Source organism: Hemicordylus capensis, chromosome 4, assembly GCF_027244095.1.
Source record: "Hemicordylus capensis ecotype Gifberg chromosome 4, rHemCap1.1.pri, whole genome shotgun sequence".
Classification (NCBI taxonomy): Eukaryota; Metazoa; Chordata; class Lepidosauria; order Squamata; family Cordylidae; genus Hemicordylus; species Hemicordylus capensis.
In genome coordinates this window covers 69,522,051-69,544,368 of record NC_069660.1, presented here as the reverse complement: position 1 = coordinate 69,544,368, position 22,318 = coordinate 69,522,051, and the positions used below count along the sequence as shown (strand labels likewise).

At 43.7% G+C, this 22,318-nt stretch overlaps 1 protein-coding gene across 3 annotated transcripts in view; it reads right to left on the bottom strand.

Moving 5' to 3' along the window:
* The window catches only part of PLEKHA6 (pleckstrin homology domain containing A6), a 265,991-nt gene that overhangs the window by 165,815 nt on the left and 77,858 nt on the right, over nt 1-22,318 (bottom strand). The window contains exon 2 of one of the 3 annotated variants that reach the window (XM_053246370.1): nt 15,342-15,463. The exons of 1 other annotated variant lie outside the window; for it this stretch is intronic. The gene's annotated coding sequence lies outside the window, so the exon portion shown is untranslated. Of the gene's footprint in view, nt 1-15,341; nt 15,535-22,318 lie in introns of those variants that run through there. One more of the 3 variants, XM_053246371.1, reaches the window with a different exon arrangement.

The window sequence follows — 22,318 nt, the reverse complement described above, 5'->3', positions numbered from 1 at the left end:
CCCACTGCCAGGTTGTTAAAGGGCACCCTGTTATTTGCTTGGCCTTACCCTCCAGGTACAATGCAGCACCAAGCTCACCTACTACTTGGCTTTTTTCTGTCTACACGCCATCCAGTCATCTCTCTAATATGCTCTCCTAAGCATCCTATAATTAAAATACACACTGGCCCGGTTCATACGTAACACGAAACCACAGGTCAACGCCCCCCTCCCCCCGCTCTCCCATCTGCATTTGGACATTGGGGAAAGCGTCTCTCTGCACTCAGCTAGACTGCAGAGAGGCGGGGGAGCTGACTGTGTTGGCTTCCTTCTTCACAGAAGGGCAGCCCGCACAGCCAATCAGGTTGGAGTGAAGGAGGAGCTTCTCCCTCAGCTCCGGTTCTGTGGGGCCCAAACCACAGTGCCAGTGTTTGTATGTAACACTGGAACCATAGAATTTGAGCTTGCCTTGGCAAAACACCACTATGACCGAAGGTTCTGAGTGGAGTTTGGCCAGGGAAACCTTGGGCTACTTTCCCCCACAAACTCCATTTCCTCCAATTCAGATGTTCAGGTTTGGAAACCAGAGGTAACCTCAGGACCTCTGGTTTCCTGTTATGTATGAACCGGGCCACCATATCAGGGCTCAGAAACCAGGCAAGATCTATTAAAAAAAACCTCCATGCATTTTTCATTTCTTAATTTTCCAGGGAATGTGACATTTAGGAAGCTACATTGCTCATTTTGTTTAGCGCTCAAGATTTTCTAAATCATTCGTGGAAAAGGCAAATTCATGGAAAAGGCAAATGAATGAGAACAAATGGGCATGAAGATTATGGAGTTCAAAGTTAATATACTGACAAGTTCAAATTCATTTGCAGATGTACATAAACATAAATGAGCATAGAAATATTGCTCATAAGCCAAACACCTACTTATCAAGACCTCTCATTTGCATAAATATAGCTACTTCTTTGCAGTAGCACCAGAGATGCCAATTTCTGCAGTGAAGATGAGGATGGAACCTCCCAACAGACTGCAGTCAGAATGTCTCCATCCCAAATACTGGCTTAATTTGGCCAGTTCTCTTTAATTTCTGTAAGCAGCAGAAAAACAGGTGCAGTAACCATGTTAAGAACCATCATCATCATCATTTCACAAGCCTAGGATGATCCTGAGATAATGAGCCACACATTCTCCCAACTGGTCATTAGACACCCTTTTATGCCCCCAAGGGCTTTTGAAGTGCTGGGGCTCAAGCCTGTCATTTAGATGCAGCTCAGCAATTTTCTCCACACCTTGGCAAGAAGAAGTCATCCCAAGATTACAAGGACTGTTTGCAAGCTTAGCTTCTTGCTGTCACCAACTAGAGACTCCTTGCGATTGCACAAACTGAGGCCATATAGAGTTTATCCAACAAGATCATAATGCCACCTTCATAATGCCACCAGTCAAGAAGTCCACACCTTCATTGGGACAGAGAGGGGCCTAGAATTGTTGGCCAATCAACTTTTCATGCACAACTTAATAGGATTTTAAATGGAGAGAGGTATGCTGAATGAATACAGATTTTGTTTCTCCTTTGGGTGCATAGTGGGTTTGTTGTGGGATTTCCCACTGTGAAGAAGGGTCAAGGCATAGATTAGTATAGTATAGTGGGCCCTTCAAGATGGCACCAAATCAAGATGGTGCCTTGGCAAATTACTCATCGTAAATGCAAAGTAGATCTAGACCACATGCCTGGTGCCTGGACCACTTGCTGGGAGTATAAAGAAATTACCCATCCAGCCATTTTTCAAAAGACAGTAAAGTCATTCACATAACCGTTTTTGCCAAGCAGGGAGGGCTGGCGGGGTGAATCAGGAGCATTCTTACCTCCCCCCCAGGCGATCTTCTTTTTTTTGTGGGCCACATGGCTCACACGCCCACGCGATCTGCACTGCTCCTGGCAGTGTGGTGTTCTGGAGGCTGGGGAAATGCAGCCCAGCCTCCAGATATCCCTTAATGCATCACACAAGGAGGGCAGTGTATTGAGGGATTCCCCCTCAGCCGGGCAGTCTAGGCGCCAGGTGCTGTGTCTGCTTGGGCTGCCTGTAGCATGAGCAGATACACTACTGGGGTACTAGGTGGAAGGGCAGGCTTGTGCCCTTTTACCCAGGTAAAGGCCCAAGTACAATCCCTGGGCTACCCAGTGAAGCAGGCTGCACAAGCCCAGGTAGGGCTGCTCATGTGAACAGCCTCACTGGCTTTCATGTGCTCTTGGAAGTGGCCATGATCCCATCTGCAACCACCACAGGGAACTAGTAAGGAGCTATTATTGTCCTAGCTGAACATGTCTTAAGTGCCCTGTTCAAGGTCACAAAAGAGGTTTGTGGCTGGGTGCTGATTTCAGATTTCCAGCATCCTTTACCCTGATGCTACTATCCAGGCAGCCCTGTTCCCATGCAATTAGCAATGTGAGCATACATGTCCTGCCATCCTCCCATCATGCTAGGTGTTGCCACCGAATTCTTTAATTCATCCAAACTACCCCTCCATGAGTACTATTTCATAATAGAATTTAAATCACGTTATAAGGGATGGTTCAAATAACAATGCCCCTCTCCCTTCATTATGAGAGCCAGCGTGGTGTAGTGGTTAGAGTGCTGGACTAGGACCGGGGAGACCCGAGTTCAAATCCCCATTCAGCCATGATACTAGCTGGGTGACTCTGGGCCAGTCACTTCTCTCTCAGCCTAACCTACTTCACAGGGGTGTTGTTGTGAGGAGAAACCTAAGCATATAGTACACCGCTCTGGGCTCCTTGGAGGAAGAGCGGGATATAACATGTAAAAAAACAAAAACAAGCCTACTACTAATACTACTAATAATAATTTATATAGGACTCTCGTAAGCATTCAAAATGATTCACATACATAACCCCAATAATATTTATAATAAACCATCTAAGATATACTATTATTACTGGCAAATTACTTGTGTGAGGCCAGGCTAACTTGCCCAAGGCCATGCAGTGAGTCCATGGCTGAAGATAGGCTTGAATTGGGGCCTTCCCAGCTTTCTTTTAACTGCTCTACTAGGTTCGCTCAGTTCTTGCCCTGTATTGAGATTAGAGCTCATCAGAAGATTTTTCCACTCAACACTGAGATGGTTAATTACCCAGTAGTGAATAACACATATGCCCAGAGGCACTCTTACCCCTGGACTTCGGGGCCAAAGTCCAGGGCCTCCACAGCCCCTTGAGGCCCCCAAATCCTCTTTAGTCTGTTCTGGGTGGTGTGGTCGCCCAGCCAAGCACGAGGATGCTTAATTTTCAGGGGAGGGGGGCCTCCAAAGGCCTTTAGGTTCAGACTCCATTAGTACCTAGGTGCACCTCTGCATATGACATATCAATACTGCTAGCTGAGATACAAATGTAACACGGTTTGGAATTACCACATGTTCTGTGACATTCTGTGAAACAGTGATATGTGCATAAGCCCTAAGGAAGCCAGTGTGGTATAGTGGTTAAAATGCCTACCTGACTAGAAAGACCCAGTCACTATGCTACTCAGCTATGAAGCCCACTAGGTGACCTTGCACCTGCAAGGGTGACCTTGGCAGCCCCTCTCCCTCAACCTAACCCACCTCCCAGGTTTGTTGTAAGGATGAAGTGGCGGGGGGGGGATGTATTATATGCTACCTTGTGCTCCTTGGAGGAAGGGTGGAAAGAAACATTGCAACATAATTTTTTTGTTAGTGTAATCATTATTGGGCAGGATGCAGACTAAGATAGTCATGATAAACCCCAATGAAATAAACGAGACAAGTGAGACATGACTAATTGAAGTCCCATTCACTGCAGTGGGACTTAGTCACTGCCAATATAGTCTAGATCTGCCTACTGATATTTCATCATGCTCCAATATTATGATGTTGAAAGCTACCTTGGTTGACAATTCAAGAAAGGCGGGGTATAATGTTTTTAAAAATTAGAATATAACATAACTTATATAATAAGGGATAACACATTCATGAGTAGTGCTGGGGATCATTATGAATTACCTCTCATCAAGAGATGGGATAGTTACTGAAGTGAATAGAGGTACATTGGCCCATGTTGCCGATGACGATTAATGTTTATATATCACTTTTCAACAAAAGTTCCCAAAGTGGTTTAGGTAAAGTGTGCCATTAAGTCGATTTTGACTCCTGGCGCCCACAGAGCCCTGGGGTTTTCTTTAGTAGAATACAGGAGGGGTTTACCATTGCCTCCTCCTGTGCAGTATGAGATGATGCCTTTCAGCATCTCCCTATATCTCTGCTGCCCAATATAGTACCAGTGGGGATTCAAACTGGCAACCTTCTGCTTGTTAGTCAAGCATTTCCCCATTGCACCACTTAAGGTGACTCCCAAATACTGTATTTGCACTCTTGTACAAAAAGTGCAAGACCACTAGCACTTCACGACGAGCCCGCAGCAGTGTGGGTGGATCAGCACCGTGTCCGTCCCGCTGCTCAAAGTGTGGGCCACTGACCCTTGGTCTAACATTTGAATGGGTAGCAAGCCTAAAGACAGGAGTGTATCTAACCTCGTAAGATCAGTTGCTTAAAACATGGGACAGTGGGTGGCTTTCCTCGATTAACTGGCTCCTGCACTCTTGAACAACAAGGCTCCAAAATGTCACTGTGACACACAAGAAGAAATGAGTGGCAAGAGATGCCTGCTTGTATTCAAACCAAATGGGCATTGCAAGCACAATCTGGCAGTTCTTTCAGGCTTGCTTTGAAGACTTAATAATAACAGTAATCATCAGCTTTAATTAGTGGCCCTTCTGATATCCCTGGGGCACTGTCCCTTTAAACAAATGCTCACCGGTCAGACGTGCCAACAACAAAGAAAAAAGCTGCCTTCAACTCCAACTTGGAGCTGCATTCCTTACCTGATTATCATTATCAGAAACAACGTGAAAGAGGGAAGGAGGCCAAGTGGCCGGTGCCAGAAATAGACAGAGAGGCTAACAACCAGCCACCTGTGCTGTGCAAGGACAGCACAGTGTTGGTAAACAAACCTACAAGCGCTAGGCCTGAGACAGCAGCAGAGCAGGACGCGGAAGGAGGGGAAGGCAGCAGCAACGTTGCTTGCCCCTGAAAACCCCTTGTGGTGTCTGCATGTCTTTATGGAGGATGTGATGATGCAAAATGAACCAGTCACACACCTTGCTTGCTGCCAAGGGGTGGGCTCACCGAAAACCCACACAACTGGGCGAGGCAAGTGACGGTTGCTACGCTTTCTTATCTTGACAGCAACTCAAGATAACAGCCTGATGTACTGTTTGCTCTGGCTCAGTCTGTACACCACCTCCCAACAGGCGGTTTTACTGCTCTCCTCAAAGAGAGAGAGAGGAGATCAGGCTGCTTCAGGAACAAAGTGGGCTTCCTGCAAGAAGGGTTTTCATTCTTCTCCACACCAGAGCACTCTCCACCCCATGATTTGCTTTGGCATAGTTTCCACCAACGTGAATCACTGCTAATATTAGAACGCTGCAATTGGAACAGGGCCAGCCCTACCATTTGGCAGGGTGAAAGAGTCAAGCTCAGTCAGGGGAAAGTACTTGGGGATGGAGTTGTAGCTCAGTGGCAGAACACCTGCCTTGCATACAGAAGGTCCCAGGTTCAATCCTTGGCATCTCCAGGTAGGGATGGAAAAGACTCCTCTCTGAAACCTCGGAGAAGCTGCTGCCAGTCAGTGTAGACAGTATTGAGCCAGATGGACCAATGATCTGACTCGGTATAAGACTGATTCCTTATGTTCCTAGGGTACCAGGAAGACCTGAGTTCAAATCCCCATTCAGCCATGGAACTCACTGGGTGACTCTGGGCCAGCCACTTAAAACTCAGCCTAACCTACCTCACAGGGTAGTTGTGAGGACAAAAATAACCTGGGCTCGGTAGAGGAAGAGTGGGATATAAGTGTAAAAACAAATGAATTATCAATTATTTAGTTGGCTATATTTTTATCACCACAGGGAATGCGATTTGGATTTTCTGCCTCAGGCACCAAAATTTTTGGCTTTTCTGATTAGAACGATATGCCAGAAACCCAGGGTTGGCTCAAAGTGTTTTGACTCACAGGGAATTCTAGAGCATATTCTCAGATTGTGCAGGGAGCCATTCATGACACAAGCAGCACAAGAACCCAGATATGAATGCTGCTTCTGGCATCCACATGATTTAGGCAGAACCACGCAGCAGGGAAATGCTTGACTAAAAAGCAGAAGGTTGCTGGTTCAAATCCCCGCTAGTACTATATTGGGCAGCAGCGATATAGGAAGATGCTGAAATACATCATCTTATACTCTGCAGGAGGAGGCAATGGTAAACCCCTCCTGTCTTCTACCAAAGAAAACCACAGGGCTCTGTGGGCGCCAGGAGTCGAAATCGACTTGACGGCACACTTTACTTTACTTTCATAGATGAGAAGCAGGACGATCTATCAAAGGGGGAAAGTCAGGTAGAAGCCATATGGCATCTTGAGTTCTACCACCATATGCACTTTATTTAACTACCAGAAGAGCGCTCAGTAATAAAGGATATGAACCAACTTTGTTACATTAACCTGTGAGATGATATATAGGGTGAGGAAGCAGGTTATAGGTGGCCACAAAGGATTAGTCAGATATTATGAATAAGAATATCACATCCGGTCCATGTACCTGGTGGCAACCATTACAGGAAGATCCAGAGAGAGAAGCCAATCCTTATCTACATAGGTACTGGCCAAGAGTGCCTGCCCACTGAGGCAAGTGATATGGAAATCCTACCCAGCATTTGGAACTGTGGGAACACTCTGTCAATAACTATACTGATAAATTTGGAGCCAAGACTGGCAGGTAGCCATCAAGAAATTAACGAGACCTGCTAAAACACATTTCCCCCTCCAACTCTCAGTGAATAGTTAAAACTGGTTTAGTTTTAACCTAGCCTGCAAAATAAGTAACTTTGTTTAAAAAAAAAATCTCAGAAAGGAAATTAGGTTTAATTGCAAGCTCAATTAAAACAAAGGAAGTGAACTGGACCAGACTCATAAAAAGCGGAGAGTTTGCTTGTTTGCATACACTAATGTGGATCAAAGTCCGAACTGACTCACCATTGGGAGAGGCCAGATTGTCAAAGGCCACCATGATTCCAGTATTTATAATAGAAATGAAATCAGGCCTTGAAAAATAATGCTTTAAATTATGAGGGTGAATAAATATCCTTTCTTCTTCTTAGTCTGCTACATTTGCAAAGGAAAGGTCCCACCCAAATTTGCTCTTCTAGCTGTCTGCACTCATTGGTTCCTGAAGCCAAGGGGCGAAGCACTGTGGATCTTCTTCCTACACAAGTTATCTTAGCCTTTGCTTCACTTTGGAAACATGGCCACTCCTGCAGAGCTCACATATCTAGTTCTAAATACAAACAGCAGACTAAAAGCTTAGGCTGCTTACAGACAGCCGCTTTCCCCATGAACAAAATTGTTAAATAGCTAGAAGATCAGGCCTTGCTGGAGGAGAAACAGCATCACTTCTGCAAGGACAAGTCTTGCCTCACTAAACTTTTGGAGTTCTTTGAGAGTGTCAGCAGGCATGTGGATAAAGATTATCCGATTGACATACTATACTTGGGCTTCCAAAAAGCCTTCGACAAAGTTCCTCAGTAAAGGCTCTTGAGTAAACGTAACAATCATAGGACATGGGGACAACTCTCACAACACTAGAACCTCTCTCACAACACTAGCACCAGGAATCATCCCATGAAACTGAAGGCCAGGAAATTTAGGACCAACAAAAGGAAGAACTTTTTCACACAGTGCATAATCAATCTATTGAATTCTCTGCCACGTGATGTGGTGATGGCCACTAGGTTAGATGGCTTTAAAAGGGGCTTAGGCAATTCCATGGAGGACAGGTCTATCAATGGCTACTAGTCTGGTGGCTATAGGCCATCTCCAGCCTCAGAGGCAAGATGCTTCTAAATATCAGTTGCAGGGGAGCAACAGTGAGGGCATGCCCTTACCTCTTGCCTGTGGGCTCCCTAGAGGAATCTGGTGGGTCACTGTGTGAAACAAGATGCTGGGGTAGATAGGCCTTGGGCCTGATCCAGCAGGGCTGTTCTTATCTAATATTAAGCCAGAAGAAGGGTAAGGTACTCCTAGGACATGACTCTACCAAGAAGCATGGGCTTGTTTTCTACAAAAATATTTTGGATTGTGCCACAGTACTAATCTTGCTAGATGGTGGACAGATAACATTAGCACAGTTACTAGTGCTGGCTTGAGTTGCGGGCTCCAAGCACACAGAATCAGGATGCCTCACATTCCATACTTTCCACCCTGTACTCTCCCTTAGTGTCAGTGCTGCCGAGAGTTGTAACCGGATTAAAGCATCTCACAACTCAGATGCAGCTTTCATTTCAAAGTGATAAGAGTAATAATAAGAACAATTATTTCTTATTGCAACCAAGTGCTTAGAGAGGACAAGGGGTGGCAGCCACACATGCATATCCCGCCCCCCCAAAGCATATTCCAAATTACATGTGATTATTCCTCAGAAATACACCTATACCTCTGCCCAACACTCTGGTTCTATGCAGTGGAAGAAATGTTTTTGTGTATTAGATATGCATACTGCAGGGATAAACCTCTCTGTTTGAGAAAAGGAAAAGCGGGGGCTGTCTAACCTGTGTTAACTTTGCTATCATGTGGTACAACAAAAAGTACCTACAGCATTCTCTTAAGATTATCTGCTTTTTTAAAAAAGCAAATGAATCTTGTTAAAAGAGTGGGCCTTTGAAGCATGCTGTGAATGATCTATCTCATTAAACCCTTAATAGTCCTGATTCAACTCTACTGTCTTGTCCTTGCATACCACCACTCTTTCTTCTGGATTCTACAGCCACCAATCTGAAAAGGCACTTCTGCACACTGGATATCCACCCGCAGTCAAGCCAACTTTACATGGAGACCAGATCCGAGAGGCTGAAAGCTGGACCCCTTCTACTGTAGAACGGATTATAAAAATTACCTTAAGCGCATCAGGTTGCATGGCTACCTAAACTACTACATTTTCTAGGTGGTTATGTTTGAAAGGGGTCCAGTTCAGGCCACATTGTGAGACGTTTGTCAGTAAGAGAAATATTAGCATGGTGGACATTTTTGATATTTTAATCTGCAACTCCTCTTCTAATTCCTCTCCATACCCTCCTTCAGACTGAGATGCCACTTGCTCTTTAGTGTCTCTCTTCACAAGAGTGAGGAGCTACCCAAGTGATCCTTGCTTTGAGATATTATTCTACCTCCACCCCTTCCCACAGTATCAGATCCTGCAGACAGAGGGACTTCACTTCTCCTGCACTCTCACATGGCCTCAGGCTGTGTGTGTGTGTGTGTGTGTGTGTGTGTGTGTGCGTGCACGCGTGTGCGCCCCCGGTTCCTAATACTGGTGATCCTAATACTGGTGATCCAGGTCACTGATGCCTGATAGGTTTTGTAAGGGATGGGTTCTCACCCACCACTCAGCTGCAGTCCTCCCAGACTGCAAACTTATTATTATGTTCCACAGAATTCAGAGGCAGCTAAGAGAACAAAGTCTGCCTCTATCTGCATAGAACTGCTCCTTTTGTCTGCATAGCATGTCTGGGTTCCATTTCTTTATCATGCTTAAATATGACAGAGAAAGAACACAGGAACTGCCTATATATACATATGAGATAAGAGTGTCAGCATCTAGCAACCTCCTAGCTTGCTGTAGCACATAAAGAATATAAAGGAAGCACTCTGTACGACAATCAATGCTCCTGGTCCTAATGAGGTACAGACAGACAAATCTGGATGTTCAGAACAAATCCTTTGGCATTTCATAGATCTTAAATACTGAACAGAAAAGACCACAGTTTATGAAACTTCACTTCTGCAACAGCATCCACTTGGCCTCCAGTATCAAATATTCTCCAACAAGCAGCAGGGAAAAACAGATATTCTAGTTTTATGTTGAAGTGACTAAGAGGCCTTTGGTGTGATGGTGAACAAACCAGCCACTTTCATGCCCTACTAAGGTTTTGGAATCTGATTTGTAACAACCCCCCAAATGTATTTTCATATTTAGATGCAACAAAACAGAGTACTTTAAATTACCAGAAAGCATCCTTCTTTCAAAATACAATTTCAAACATATTCTAACAGAATTGTAGCACAGATCTCAAGTTAGGCATCCAACACTATGACACCCAAGGGCGTATCTAGGGTAGGGCAGGCAGGGCATGTGCCCCGGGCGCCTCTTGAAGGGGGGCTCCATTTTCTAAAATTAAAAAATATTTAAATGGCTGCTGAAAACAAAATGGCCACCATGCATGCTCAAATGGCCTGCCTAGGCCATGCCAGGACACGCAGAGGCCATTTGAGCATGCACGGTGGCCATTTTGTTTTCAGTGGCCATTTTTTAAAACAAAATTTTAAAATGGCCACCGCACATGCTCAAATGGTCCCTGTGAGGCCCTAGAGGCCAGTAGGGGGACCTTTGCAGATACCCCCCCCCAAATGGCCTTTAGAAAGCCCCCTGCAGGGGCTACAGGTAAAAAAAATTAATTTAATATAATATAAATCACTGTACACATATTTAGTTTGGCACTATGTATAGAGAATCAGGGCTTGTGAATACTGAGCTGAAACATATGAGCTAGGATTGTATCTAGGAGCTAGGATTTGCTCTTACTTTGCTTCTTGTGATCAGTGAGTTAAATGTGATGTCTTAATAATATGGCTATTAATGGTGAGTTTGTCTTTGAATCAGTGTGATATCCTTAGTGTTAAGGCCCACTGGGAGTTTCTTGCTCTCTTTCTCTCATTTTAACTGTCTTTCTGAAATACTAGAATATATTCCAAGCAGTGACACAGTTTACTCTGCATATCCTTTAATTATTTTCAGAGTATCTGGGAAAAGTCAAATTCTCCATTTATTTTAAAAACTTATGTAACAGTGATGCTACAATGCATAGTAGAGAATTAGACAGACACTTCTGTTCAGTTTTCCAAGTATACCTCCACATAGTATTTGGGTATTTCATGAGCCCCAGCATACAGAAATTTGTAGTTTCCCAGCATTTTTTGGTCTGGCTATGTCCACAGATAAATAGTTTTTGAAATATTAAAAGATTAATGAGCTTGACTTGTATTTTTCAGCTGTTATTATGGTAAAGTTATCTGAAAGATGGGTGTCAGATGTTTGGCCAGGGGGCGCAATTTCAGTGCTTGCCCTAGGCACTATTTTCCCTAGATACGCCTCTGATGACACCTAACAAATTCATTTGGTAGGTAAGACAGAGGATTCATTTGTTAAACTGTAGTACACAGCAGCAACTGTAAGCCCCTGAATAGGTACTGTAGCTATTCACTAGGCATGGCTGGGTGTATGTCTTCTGTCATAACCATCAATTGACACAGGCCAGTGAATTTCCATTAAGGTAAGTTTTGGCATATGGCTGTACATGTATATTTGTGTATGAATGTGGACAAATTTGTTTCTTGTTTCCTATGAAGCATGTATTTCAAAACCACATTTGAGTTTTGAAAGTTTAAAAGCTTTCAGTTTAAAAGCTTTTCTTTTTTCTTTTTAAGGAAAAGCAGTCACATATATAAGGGGGCTATATTTTTCCATTCTGTAAGTGATCTATGTTTTAAAAAGCTCTTCAAAGAAAGACCTCTGCCTTTTATCTCAGAATTTACTGGCTGACTTTGTTCACTAGGGTAGGATGGCAGAAATATCCTTAAGCTTAGAATTTTTCTTCTGTGGAGGACCACAAAAATAAATATAATATCTTACTTATTATTTATATTTATAAATTATTAGTTGCCCTTCAGTTGAGTATGGGAGACAACTTAAAGCAAACTTAATATCACTATTAAAACCCGTTTAACTAAATTTTAAACAACAGAAAAACAGCAATATAACATACACATAGAGCACAATCCAGTCAGTAAGCACTCAAGGTGCAGCAGCAGCTGTGAAAAAGGCCAATTCCATGCTAGGGATCATTAGGAAGGGGATTGAAAATAAAATTACTAATATTATAATGCCCTTATACAAAACTATGGTGTGGCCATACCTGGAGTACTGCGTACAATTCTGGTCACCACATCTAAAAAAGGACATTGTAGAACTGGAAAAGGTGCAGAAGAGGGCAACCAAGATGATCGGGGGCCTAGAGCACCTTTCTTATGAGGCAAGGATACAACACCTGGGTCTTTTTAGTTTAGAAAAAAGACGACTGCAGGGAGACATGATAGAGGTCTATAAAGTCATGCATGGTGTGGAGAAAATGGATAGAGAGAAATTCTTCTCCCTCTCACATAAGACTAGAACCAGGGGTCATCCCATGAAATTGGTTGCCAAGAAATTTAGGACCAACAAATGGAAGTACTTCTTCACACAACACATAATTAATCTATGGAATTCTCTGCCACAAGATGTCATGACAGCCAACAACCTGGATGGCTTTAAGCAGGGTTTGGGTAACTTCATGGAGGAGAGGTCTATCAAGAGCTACTAGTCGGAGGGCCAAAGGCCACCTCCAACCTCAAAGTCTGGATGCCTCTGAGTACCAGTTGCAGGGGAGTAACAGCAGGAGATATGGCATGCCCTCAACTCCTGCCTGTGGCTTCCAACAGCATCTGGTGGGCCACTGTGCGAAACAGGATGCTGGACTAGGTGGGCCTTGGGCCTGATTCAGCGGGGCTGTTCTTATGTTCTTATAATCAATCAAGTGCTTAAATCTCTCCCACTGAAATCAACAGGACTTCACTGTGCTTAACTTTGATTGGATTGTTCCCATCATATATAACAAATAAAACATAAACGAAACATAAAGCTGAGGAGGGCAAAAAGTATAATGAGCTGAACAATTTGTATACAGTATAGTGTATGCACATATTTATTTATTTATTTATTGCATTTATATCCCGCTCTTCCTCCAAGGAGCCCAGGGCAGTATACTGAGCAGTGTTTCTCCTCACAACAACCCTGTGAAGAAGGTTAGGATGAGAAAGAAGTGACTGGCCCAGAGTCACCCAGCTAGTTTCATGGCTGAATGGGGATTTGAACTCGGGTCTCCCCGGTCCTAGTCCAGCACTCTAACCACTACACCACACTGGCTCTATATATATGTACAATCATTCTCACATTTTGTTCAAAACATGTACACTTCCTATCTGTACCCTGTAGCCAAGTTTACTTTTAAAATGAATGCATCTACTACAATCATTCACACAAAAACATGTACATGTGTATAGGCACCTGCACACACCTACAACTAGGATTAGCTTGGAGATCAGCATCAATCTCCAGGACAGTATTTAATGCACCTCTGAAGATTTTAGTGACTGTTGAGAAAAATATTCAGAAAAATATATCCAGGAATACCTTCAATCAGAGCTGGCAATCATATATACAAGGTAATACCTGAACAGGGTTAGAATCACGATAGAATCCATAACCAGAGTCTGTGTGCTCATAACTGCACATACAGGGTTAACCCAACAAATTTGATAAATGGAAAATAAGCGGTGAAGAAACAATTCAATAGTATAACATTTCATATGTTATTTATTTTATTTATATACCACTCTAGGCCCCTTTGCCCAAAGAGTGAGCTATTTCCATAAGGGTCTGGTGGCATGTATCATCAAACAATCCATTCATGAATATGCATTTCCCTCAAACTCCAGGAAGTACATCGTCACATTTAGATGTACATATGTACATGTTTATATCTGCAAACATTAAAATTATTATTATTATTAATTCAATTTCTATATCGCCCTTCCAAAAATGGCTCAGGGCGGTTTACACAGAGAAATAATAAATAAATAAGATGGCTCCCTGTCCCCAAAGGGCTCACATTCTAAAAAAAACAAACACAAGATAGACACCAGCAACAGTCACTGGAGGTACTCTGCTGGGGTGGATAGAGCCAGTTACTCTCCCCCTGCTAAATAAATAGAATCACCACGGCAAAAGGTGCCTCTTTGCCCAGTTAGCAGGGGGAAATGCTCTGAATGTACACAATCAGCTCATTAGCAAATCCCCAAGAACCACATCCTGGTTCTGACAGTGTTGTACCAGCCAGATAGGTACAGTTGCAGATAAGCTCCCATATTAGGTATAATTCCATGCATACCAGTACGGGGGTGGGGGGGGGGCTGATGTCTTGTTGGAGGGTCTGACCTCCACTTCAAGACACCCATCACCCTGTTACAGCAAGGTCAGTTCAGCTCAGCTGTCAGTAGCAATGGACCAACCCTATCATGCCAAAAGTAATTTCACACTTGGAGTAGAAGCTGGGGGTTTTTCATCCTTTCAACAAGCATCTGTTACACGTGAACCAGACAAACGCGCTCATATCAAACCAACAGCTCAATAGCCTATGTGACGATATCTTCTTAAAGAAAACCATATTTGTATAAGTTACCTTTAATTTCCCAGATATTTTAGCCAATACTTTTGGCTCCCCCACACCCACACACACACTCTAAAATGTGTTTCAAACTGCACACACAAATGCCATGGTTATGTGAAGCAACATACATAGCTAGAGCAACTAAAAGAACAACATGTGGACTCAGGGGCGTAGCTAGGAGAGGGGGCCCCATGTTCATCCCTCTCCCTGGTGGCCCCTTGGAGTGAGGGAGATAATGAAGAAAATTGGGAGGAGTGGAGCTGGGGGGGCCTCAGGAGCTGGGGCCCCCGGGTCCTTTGAACCCACCCACAGAATTATAACTATACTCCTTCATGGACTTCAGTGCCAGATGGTGCAAAAAACAAGGCAATAGACTTGTAACTCACACCAACCTGGCATTTACTAATGCACAAAGTGAAGATTATTCTAATGGTGAAGAAGCACAAACAACCTGTAAAAATATAATGCCTTTCAAAGTCAGATTTTTAACTCCTTGCTTGGGTATAAATCTCAGTTTCAAACCACCCCAGACTTGGATGGGTTGAAAAGCCACTGTTCTATTGCCAAAGCTTGAGCCCACCTCTAGGTAATACTGAAGGTTCTGCATCTGTTTTGGGATGGGTAACTCACTGAAGCTAAATCAGGTTCAAGCCCTAAGGCTGAACCTTACCTGACGCTCCCCGTCTTCAAAGACTGCATCACAACACAGTTTAACAAGCCTACTGTTCACCACCACCTTTAACATCCTTTAAGGTCGCCTCTGAAATTTTTCAAGATACTCACTGACAGACTCTGAAGGCTCCCCCTATCAATCCAGGAAACTTCAACAAAGGTATTCCCTTGAAGAAGCCAGGTTAGAATAGCATCAAGACCAAACACCTGGTTGGATTTACCTTCAAGCTAGAGGTGGACGCATCCCTCAATGCTGAGACACGAACAGGATATTTTAAAAGCCTTCTTGCAGAGCGGGCTCCAACGTGGAGGGCTGGAAAACAGCTGAGGGTAGGAGCTCTCACTGAAGAAATAAGGAAGAAAAGAAGGGGGGAAAGAAGCATAACAGTTTCTCCCTTCCTCCTGGCAGATCCGTCAGCGAGAAGGCAGAGTAACATCCACAGGCTGAAAGGACTGGGAGAGTGATAAGCTAGATCTGAAACCTGAAACTGCAGGTTGGGCCAGTCATATATAAACACACACACACCCATTCACTTTTCTCTCTCACACCACCTCTCTGTGCTTCCTTAGTAATAGCAGGCAGCCCTCTAGCTGCACCATTGAAAACTAGAGACTCTCCAAAACATTTGCAGTAAGGAAGAGCGAGACAGAGAACTGTCAAAAACAAACCCACACTTGGCACTCATCAATATAAAGTCTGTAATGAACACCGATTAAATGCTCAGGCAAAGGACATAAATCTGACATTTAAATTACCTTAACGCTTTGGAGGTATTTTTGAAGTATCTTTACAAGCAAAGCGAGAAGTGTGATTCCAGAGTCAGTAAAGATAAAAGGAACCTGCACAGAAGCTTTTCATTCATCATTCTTAACACAATTTACTGAAGATGGCCATCGGGACGGGTGCAGAGGGGGAGAGAAATTAGGTGGTGCATCTAATTTATGAATCAAATATTATAATTTAAATATTAAATCTCTGAAAACAATGGCAATGCTCAAAAATATTTAGAACAGCCTCAGCTTAATTCAGGGTGTGCATGCTCAGGTGTTTTTAAGGTTTTAAGGTTTGATTACTTCAATATGCTACTTATTTGATATACAGCCATTTGGTAGACCTGACCCCAATTTTTGTACAGATAAGTATAAGTGCTCCATGTTGCAAGCTGTCTGCTGCCCCTTACTTTCTTTGGTGCCCCCACACCCAGAACTTTTGCTGGCTACTGGCCTGCATACAAGCCAAACAAACTGGCTTTCTTACCCAACCAATCATACATTAAAAAAAAAAAAATCAGTTACCATGGAGGAAGAGTGGGATATAAATGTACAAATTAAAAAACAAATCCCGTTAAATGCAGTAGATTCCTCTTGATGATGATGATGCCAGTTCACTTCTTCGAGTATAATGGTAGAAATAGTGGCATCCAACATTGATAGCAAATGGTTGCCCGTTCTTAACTAGGGCGCTTTCCAGACTAACTGCTCATTAGCAGCAAAATGCCTCAGTTCGAGCAAGTCGCATTTGGGCCGTAAACAGCAGGGGGAGCAGTCTCACAGCAACTAACAACCCCCCAAAACAGCAACTTTTTCACGCTGGATATATGACATCCTTGCTCTGCATCGCAGTGATTAAATTCGCAACAAGGAATTGGAAATGTGAATGGCACCCTGATGTCTGCGTAGGGACTGTGGTGTCATGACACAGGAAATGTGGAAGTACACTTCTGAGATTTTCCTGACCCTGTTGTAGTGTCTAGTCTGGAAAGCGCCCAGGACAAAGAGCTGTCTCTAGCAAATAATGAAGGCATGAGGTTTCTGGTTACCAATTTTCCCTACAAGCCATTCCTTGAAAGTCCCCCACTGCTTGTCTTATGGCAGGCACCCTTTCAGGGCATGTGTAGATGACTTTAATTTCAGAGATCATGAGCTTTCCCAGATGGGCAGCTTTACTGCGGTAAGAAATGCCTAAAGTTAAGCCATTTTGAGCAATGCACCAAAATGCTACTTTTAAAGGACGCATGTATATAATGTGCAGTAACTGTGAATCATCAGGAGCAAAATTGAATATAATTGGCAGTGTGAACTGCACTTTCTATTGCCATCCTGACGTCACTGTAAATGGCTGTTCTCTGCAGCCCAGTTGTGTAGAATGTTTCAGCCTATGCTGCACCATGTCATTGACAGGGACCAATGCCGCCTGTGTAACTGACTACAATGAACTCCTTGCAATGAATGCAGAGATGTCCTGGGGGGAAAGTAACATAATTTGTTACTTTTGTTACATAATCACAAGTTGGTCCCGGTATGCTGCAGTACCAAAGCAAGAGCATGGGTGTTTGGCTGCTATCTTGGAGATGCATCCTGCAAGCACTCCACTTGCAAAACTCTACATTGTTTATTTCTATTTGTATCCTGTCCTCCTTTAAGAAGCTCAAGGAAGCATACAGACCCCCCCACCCCCACCCCAGCTTTCATCCTCAAAACAGAGAAGATAGCTTAGCCTGAGCTTAATAGCTGAGAAAGGCTTTGAATGCAGGTCTCTCTGTGGTCCAGTGTATTATACACTGTATCACACCAGATCTCTGTATTACTCTGTACAGAAGTCAGACATCATACCATGCTCTGCACACAAAGGAAGTGCACACCAGAGCCCTCAATTCTTACATGATAAAGCTCATAGTTAATATCCTTCATGTACTCCTTACTGAGGATACTTGTATATCATGGGATATTCAACTTGAGAAATTCTGAGCCAGCTGGCTTAAATACTGTATACTGCACTGTGTCATTTTAAATGGGTCTTGCTTTCAAAGTGCTGCTAAAATTATTTGACATTTATTTTCAGCCAAACAGCAAGAACGCCTCCTCCATGGGTTTGCATTCAGAATTTGAAGGAGTTTACCCACAATCTGGCCATTGTAAAAGGCAAACACATTCATTTGAGTGCTTTTAAGAAAGCGTCCTTGCTGGAGGGAACAATTCTTTCATGGCAGCAGGGGAAAGAAACTAGATGACCTGGAAAGACATCTCCAGAGTTTATTTTTACCCTGCGGAATCTTGCTTCTTTCTCTGTCAGGTGCACTGGGAGCAGATTTGTCCACAGTCCTGTTGATCTCCACTGATTACGTGGAGGCATCCTTGGAATACCAGACAGAGGCTTTATCCAAGATTTGGTGTGCGCATATTCTGTGTACCTGTGAACTGCAAACCTGAACTGTGATCTCTAATCTGTTTGTATGGAAAACCCAGGACAATATTGTTAATTGTAAAGTCCAGGGATCACTGACAACCCCAGCCCCCATTAGCCTTAAGTGTGGGTCCCTGACTGTTTATCGGGCCTGTGTGAAGCTTCAGTCAAAGCTGAATACTCTGCACAATCCCCCAGACCCATTAGAATGGAGACTACCATTCTCACCATGCAGTATCACACTTTGCCTAGTGCCTTTAAGGGAAACAGAGCCCTCTTGAGCCCCTGCACCATCTTGGAAGGCATGCACAGAGTGCTGGGAAGTATAACCCTTACCAGTGTTTACCTCATAGAGCTCTTAAGAGAGGGCTTTGGCTCTTAAAGGGTCCTCCCAGCATGGAGAAAAGCTCAGTACTATGCTCAGTGGGAAATGGCTCTTGCATTTAAGGGTGGGGGGGTTTTTTGGTTGTTGTTTTTTTTGCCCAACTGCTTGAAAAATAGTCAAAATCATTGGGTATCACAGACTACGCAGAGATACAGCAGGCCATCCACAGGAAAGTGTGACCTTGGCTGGCATAAGGAACCACAAGCCACATCAGATCTCCTTTTCTCTGGGACCACTTCCCATACTTCCAGTTCTACATGGGATAATCCTTGGTGAAAGTATTCTTAAGCATGAGCTCTGAATGTAGACATTCCCCAAGAGTACTTCCAAAGGCACTAGCAAGTCTTCAGAGGACTACAAAGCAGGAACTGCATCTCCATGAAGACCATCACAGGCACAGAAGTTATTAAAACCAGAAGTGGTTTGTGAATTTCATTCCTTGCTGTATTGTTTTGAAACTTTACATGGGTACATGCCCCTCTCACTTATTATGAAAAACTTATGCACAGCCTTAAAAATCAGCAGGGCTCTTGGGGTTTGGTCAAGGGCAGTTTGGAGCTTTGCCTCCACTCAGGATTTATGGCGCATAAGAAGAATACAAATTATGGTGTCCCAATCTTTAAAACGATTTTAAAGATTATTATGGTCTGAGAAAAATCTGCAGTAAGACCTCATCTTTTTCAAGTAAGAAGTTCCAAGCCAAAAGGTTAGTAAGACTAGAGTTTCCAGCTTTATATAGCGACTGAAGGAGCTCTGAATAAATTCTAAAGGGTGGCCAGTACTATTAAACTCATCTTGAAACCATCATGGTAGGGATGTATCTCTAATATAAAGTTGCTTGGGCCTCACTGACTGAGTGGAAGGCTGTTCTCACATGCAGGCACAACCAGGCTAACAAAGCCAAGTCCGGTCTTGCCTGTGCGTGAGAACTGGCAGGATCGCACTCAACCCCGCCGGCACCTCGGCAACAAACCCACCAAGCCAGCCACCCTCTTAAATGGGGTGAAGAGTGTGAGCATTCTCTTAACCCAATTTTTCTGATCATCCACCAGCCCGAGGTGCTTGCAGCCAGAGCAGAGAGACAACAGGCTCCTGGCCAGCATTGGGGGAATCACCATAATGTACTGCACACTTGTGTGGTGCATTATGGGAGTTCCAGGGGGGGGGGCAACGCCTCCTGGCACGCAGACCCTCCATGCTGCCAGAGAAGGCAGCTGCATGTCTGGGTGCATGCTATCCACACCCCAACCAACAGAGAGCATCATCTGCAGGGAGGTATTACAAAGATTAATATTTATGTACCGCTTTTCAACCAAAATTCCCAAAGTGGTTTACATAGATATACATGAATGAATAAATTAAATTAAATTAAATTAAATTAAATTAAATTAAATTAAATTAAAATGTCTGCTTGTCCCCAAGGGCTCTTAATCTAAGAAAAGAAAGAAAAGAAACATAAGATAGACACCAGCAACAGCCACTGAAGGAACCTTGTGCTGGGGATGGACAGGGTCAGTTGCTCTCCCCCTGCTCAATAAAGAGACTCGCCACTTTTAAAAGGTGCCTCTTTGCTTATAAGGCAGGGGTAAGCTTTTTGAGGCTTCCTCCCTTGCCCCTTCAAGCCCTTCCTTACAGATCATGAGTGACTGACTGACTGACATGAAACTTCCATATAAAACCATAGAGACATGCCGTTTATGCAGGAAGGTTCCAGACCTTGCCCATACTATGGGAGGGGGAAAATCCAACCCCCCAGAAAAATGAATTAATGCCCCAGAAAATGCAGGAATACTCTCCCATTGGACAGCATGGGCCGATAGACTGCAAAGACCTAGGAAAAGACTAGAGTCACAGCAACATAAGGCATTAATATGCTTGCAAACTGCAAGTCATTTTACTAGTATATTGTGCAGCTATTTGTGCTATATTTGGTTGGTAAGATACTGGATCTCGCAACTTTGTTATTGTGCATATTAAATGCATATTGTGCGCTTAATACTGATACAATGCCATTAATATGTGGATATACAACAAAAATGCAGGTTAATGCATTCAAAATAGGATTACAGTACAAATGGTTTTAAATTTTTCAGGTTAAACCGTTTCGCACCCACCCAAAAATATTTTAAGACATTAAGAAGGAGTTGTTGTAGCATGCCTATGATTGTTGTTGTTGGTTGGTTGTAGAGCTCCCATTATTGACCACATAATGTTATAATTGGATTTTACACAACTATATAGTGGTTTTTTTTCATGAGAGCAGGATGTATTAATTCAGCTTAGCCAAACAAGGAAGTTGGAAAGAGAGGTAGATTCCCACTTGGTTAAGAAGACCCAGTTGGCTATTCTACAAATTCTACAACCCACTTCTGTGCATTGCCTAAGCACTATGAGCCCTTTCTCACGAGCACTGAGAAGGGGCTACTTGGTTTTCGGGGAGGAAGCCTGAAAGCGCATACCTCCCCGCAGACAATTGACCCGATGACCCTGGGTGGGGTGGGCAGATCTCCCGCCCACATGAGCATCAGCTGCTGGGGGTAGCTCTGAGGCCTGTGGTGCCAAAGTGCATCACCATGCATTGCCCCCCCCCAGACTTCCAATAATGCACCACGTGAGTGTGCTGTGTATTATGGGGATCCCCTCCCCTCTCCTGCCTGAGTCTGCCACGATCAATAAACTGGGTTTAGAAGAACTGCTGGTTTGCTGCCGTATTGCCGCTGGGATTGGGCTCGATCCCGGTGGTCGGCATGTGTGTGGAAAACCAGGCTGGGCTCCCTTAGCCCAGTTCTGCATGCATGTGTGAATAGCCTCAATGAACCACAATCTTTCCACACTCCCAAGATACAGAGGCTTGGCATAGGAGAGAGGCCTTTCCGGTCAGGTCACTGCAAGCTTCTTTCCAAAACCTAGGTATTTCTTGTGGGCACTGAATGTTTAAATTCTGAAAATGTTAGTACTTGGGGAATGTGTCTAAATATACACATTAACAATGACTCTAAATGTGAAAATGTGTTTTCTGGGTCCTTCATGACTGAGTCAAGCCATGACCTTTGACATCACATTGGCAGAAGATGAACCTTCTTGGCCTTGTAGTAAACTGTACATTTTGATATTTGTCTTTCAAAAAATTTCTTAGTGGGACACCCTATGAATGAAATTCTGAGATGAAAACAAGTAGTTTTTCAAGGTTTATCACAGTCTATGACCAGCACAACAAGGAAATAGAATAGAACATATAACACAGTTATAAAAACATAATATCACTTATATCACAATACCCTAGTAGTTGAAACCAACTTTCCATTCTATTCACATGAGTGTGCAAAACTGGGCTAAGTGAGCCCAGCCCAGTTTTGCATGCACGTGTGAACTGCCAGGATCGAGCCTGATCCTAGCGGCACTACGGCAGCAAACCTGCGTATGGAGCCACCCTTTAAAATGAGGTTAAGGGAGTGAGAGCAATAATGCATTTGCGCAATGCATTATTGGAAGTCCGGGCCAGGGTAGGGAATCCCAGCACCCTGACCCTCAGAGCTGCCAGCAGCAGCCAGTGCTCATCTGGGCAAGTGATCCACCCGCCCAGGTACGGCGCAATGATCGTCTGTGGGGAGATAAGCACTCTGGGGCTT